Below are 5000 nucleotides of genomic sequence, written 5' to 3' on the forward strand. Positions count from 1 at the left end.
GCACTTTGAAAACGATACCTCCGCCTCATTTCGCTATCACGTGACTGATGACCGATGTGTATGTGTGGTTTCTTTGCTTGTAGAAAGCGTTGATACAGCGACGTAAGGCGAGCGAGAACAAAGACGAGTGAGGAGTGCTAGATGTTCCGACTACATGCGTAGCGTATGTGAAGGTAACGCCCACTATTTCTAGTTGGATTCAACCGATCGCGATCGAATCCACCTCGCGATGTGGATCGGACGGATCGCGATTGAGTTGCAAGTGTGGACAGCGTTGCGGTTGGATCGCGATCGGATCGCGATCCAGTTGCCAGTGTGGACAGGCCTTTATGTCTTGTGCATCAACAAGAGATAAGATCTCATTACAAAATGTGATATTATTGTCAGTAGATAGAGATGCAGACCAAAGGTTACTAGAACTTTAAATGATAATTAGACATGCAGCAGTAACGAGCAAATTGACTCATCACGTTAGGTGTTACTACATGTATATGTTTGTTTGTTTGTTTTCTTGTTTGTTTATGTTTGGATGTGTTTGCTTGTGTTTGTACATGTGTGTGTGCATGTCTGTCTTTTTGTCTGTCTGTCTGTTTAGTACAACATCACAAACATAAAACTACGAGAGTTAATAGGACCCAGCTAGTGGCCCTTCAGTACGTATCTCTGTCTGTCTGAAGCTACGCGGCAGGGAAGGCATCATTCCGGCGTGTCTTGCAGCTGTATGACTCTGCTGCTGCTAGTCCAAGGCCCGGAGACAAATCACATGGTTAGTAGTCACACGTAGTCAGACCATTTCCGTTTCCATCTTCTTCACCTGCTGGTTAGCGGGTATCTGTGTGAGATCATTGATATTTATTGTTTATGTTTGTACAACACTTAATGAGTTTGGGTTATGTTTATCTGAACAAGGGCAGTATGATGAAGGACTCCAATTACTAAACCAATCGCTAAGTATTGAAAGAAAACTTGGACCAGAATATAAACCAAATCTTGCTACCAGTAAGTATCTCAGATAATCATATTTGTTGCTTTCATTATTATGAGTTCCTCTCACTATAATACCTCGTTTACACTGGCACATTCAACAAGGTTGGGACCACACCAGCTGATTGCTGCTGGTCGAACATGTCAGTGGAAACGTGACTGGGGCCAGGCTGGGAGTGGTTGGAGCTTGCTGGCTCAGCTCATTAAAATCAAGCAAGCTGGCTTGGTGCAGCATGGTCCCATTGAGCAGTGTTAACGCGAATATGCTAGATGGCTCACTCAGATATCGACAAGGCATGCACAGCTTATGTATTCTTGGACATGGCATGGTCTGATGACGAGTCATTGCATTCATTTTCATTGTTTGTCTTGTTCTAGGGACACAAACTGTGACACAGCAGTCATCATCAAGAGCAGTGAGTAGCATTGCTCGTTTCCTAGACTGCAAACGTTTGTAAAGAATAGCTGCGTTGCCTGTAGTCTGTAGTCACACCTACCTGGCTCCCTTCTAAACAAGCAGTGTAAATGCATGCCGGTTTGTTCAACGATTCACACCTTGTTGGGAACACCTGTCTAGGCTGGTCGGTCTCAATTGTCTTGGTCATTGTAAACGTAATATAGACGTCAATATCGATTGTAGTTGATTACACTATGTACAGGAAATGTACATAATAAATTGGAGGTTTCTATCTAAAGTGCACATTTATTTATTGTATCAACATTTGTTTATTAATTAATTAGTTAATAATTTATTGATTATTATTGATATTAACTAGTTCTGGAACTAAAATTGTTGCCCTCCTGCCTTTTCACTGCATGCTTGCTTGCTTGCTTGCTTCTCTGCTTGTTGCCTGTCTGTCTGTTTGTTGGAGTGTTCAACTGGCTACATAGCTGATTTCATGCTTGTCAGTTTGCCTGCTTTGTTGCTTGCCTGCCTGCCTGGTTGCATGGCTGTGTTTTTGAGTGGCTGCATGTCTGCTTGTGTGTTTGCGTGCAGTTTGCGTGTGTGCTCAACTACTCGCATGTTTTTGTTCTTGCATGGCCGGCTGTGTGCTGGCTTGCCTCTTTGTCTTATTTGTGTGGTTGTATATTTATCTGTCTGTTTGCTTGTCTGTCTGTTTGCTTGTTTGTGTTTGTCTGTCTGTCTGTCTGTCTGTCTGTCAATTTCATTTATTGAAACACAAACTGTACGTTACATTTCTAACACTAAATACAAGCAATGTACTGAGTTCAGCTTTAGTCTAATGCAAACTACTTTGGTAGTCTCTATTGTGTATGTTCTCATGTTCTTCTCCAGGGAAGACACGTGTCAGCTTGTGGAGGATGACTCTCTCTGTCTGTCTGTCTGTATGTCTCTCTGTCTGTCTGTCTGTCTGTCTTGTATGTGTGATGTAGATAATGAGTTTTTATTTAGATGTACTATGTCTAGTGTGTAGTCTCTGTTGAGCAGTGAACTTGTTGGGAAAGTCTAACAGACTGTGAAGGGAGACTAGAACTGAAAGAGATGAGTCATTGACGGTCGTGTTGTTGTGTCTCTAGCTCTTCATGTACTTGGACGGTGTTTGAGTGACCAAGAGATGTTTGATGATGCAGTGAGATATTTGAAAGAAGCCCTTGAGGTGAAACGTACTTTGAACAACAAAGAGGATACTGCACTGAGTGAGTAACTATGAGCTTTATCTTGCCATAAATTTAATTTTTAATTTTATTTCTTAGTTTAGTAATAAATTAAGCAATAGAAGTATGTATTGTGTGTTTGTGTTAAGTATAATGTGGTGGCATGTATTGATACTAACACAGCACATTCATCTTTCTTTTTTTTAGTTTACAGTAAATTTAGATTGAGAGTTTTCTACTCTAATTGTCTATTTATCTATTCTACTAGTAAATGAAGCTGTGTTTACACCCTCGCTTCAGAGCTACGAGCGTGTGTGTGTGTGTGTGTGTGTGTGTGTGTGTGTGTGTGTGTGTGTGTTTGTGTACATGTGTGTCCATGTGTCCGTGTGTGTGTGTGTGTGTGTGTGTGTGTGTGTGTGTGTGTCCATGTGTGTGTGTGTGTTTGTGTGTGTGTGTGTGCGTGCATGTGAGTTTGTGTGTCTGTGTGTGTCCGTGTGTGTGTGTGTGTGTGTGTGTGTGTGTGTGTGTGTGTGTGTGTGTGTGTCCATGTGTGTGTGTGTGTGTGTGTGTGTGTGTGTGTGTGTGTGTGTGTGTGTGTGTGTGTGTGTGTTTATTGTAAATATTAATGTGTATTTTATAAATTTTGTTTACTTATCATCATTATTATTAATTAATCATTAGCTTAATTGTTCCTAGAATGTAAACTGTTGTTCTTTGAAAACACGTGGTTTTATCAATGTGATTAAAGATAATTAACTAAATACCATCAATGCCTCACACTACTTTGAATTGACACAGCTACGCAACTCTTGCACTTCTTATCTACGTTATGTCTCAATTGTGCATGTATATGGCGCTCTTGCATCACTGGAAGTTAATAAATTAATTAGCTATTGAGATGGACTATCAGATCATTATCATACTTTTAATGAACCGTCCCCATCTTTTGTTGCGCTAATTCTTGTAGCTAGAGATCGATGTACGTCTCCTATCTGCATGGAAAATACTGTGAAGCGATCGACATCAGGTACAGCTAGCGACAGGATCCAGAAGAAAGCAGCGGCAACGTTTGCTACGAATGTTTCTTGCAAGACGACGTCGATCGTTCATGATCAGTCCTACTTAGAACATATTGCTCTCTTGAAGATCGCAGATGACATGCTGGTGGTGCGCAACGGTACACATGCATGGTCCCATGGGACCACAGCTTGGCTTCTTGAAGAACGATGAATTTGTTTGTTTTGCAATTCTTTTGTAAAAAGTAACGAACGCATACAACTATTACCTGAAGTTTACTCTGCTCTTGTCGGTTTGATGACAGTTTGACCGTAAAATGGGGTTTAGGACATCTCGGCTTTTCTGTCATTAGTGCGCGGGATTGTTACGTCACCCATTGTTGGTCTCCCAAATGACTGCTGATTGGCTCAACAAATTCCCAGTTAGCAGAAAGGTGGTCCACTTGTGCCGATTCCTTCACGACTGCTGATGTGGGCGTGTCTCGGCACTCTCCTACTTTATGGCTATGGAGGCTGCAGCGCAAGCAAGCGTGCCGGTACGAACATGATGGGTAGCCCTTGCATCCACTTGGGCTGAAATTCCACTTGCAAGTTGGGCGGTCTGCAAAACCGGGACCAACAGCACGACCATTACCTTGCGCCGATGACCGCCGAGGTGTGTGGTAAGGTGCGCTTTGCTCAAAACCCCCACTTTTGGAGAGTGATGTTGTGACAGGTGACAGTGCGCACTCTTTTGACTTGTGGTCACCTTCTCTGCAGTTCTCGCATGAAGCCGCTGCTGATGCCCGAGCTGCCAGAAATGATGTGGCGTATAGCGACGGTAATGGCTGCTCCACCGTATGACGGAGTTGGGTGCCGCTATCTTCCGGAAGAGCGCGTCGTAGCTCCTCCAGGCGTCGCCTCTGTGTCGCTGTGCCTCTCGCACTATCATGTGTAGGTACGCTATCAAGTCACGCATGCGATGAGGGTGAGCCTTAGCCACCACGGCGGCGTACGTCACAAAGCACTGTACCCATGTCATGAGGCTAGTGACCCGTCGCGGTTGTCGTTGCCGGCTGTCGTGCCTAGACTCCTTGTCTGCCAGTCACTGCAGCTTCTTATTGTCAGGCAAACAGCTGTGCTAGTTCAATGTAGTCCAGCGACTGGATGCGCCGGACGAGTTTTTCCGGGATGGGTGGGAAGGCTTCACTGAGTGAGAACCAGCTGGACTGCAGCACGCCACAACCCGTTGCGATGTCCAAGATTGGGGAGGAGACTGGAGCTCTCGAATCTGCTGCCGCACGTGCTCCTGCATCCATCAGTGCCACGTGCTCCAGTGCACTGGGATGGGGCATGTCTCCCAGACTTTACACAGGACTACTCCATTAACCCTCGTATTCTGTA

The sequence above is a fragment of the Corticium candelabrum genome, chromosome 12 (genome assembly GCF_963422355.1).
Source record: "Corticium candelabrum chromosome 12, ooCorCand1.1, whole genome shotgun sequence".
Taxonomy (NCBI): domain Eukaryota; kingdom Metazoa; phylum Porifera; class Homoscleromorpha; order Homosclerophorida; family Plakinidae; genus Corticium; species Corticium candelabrum.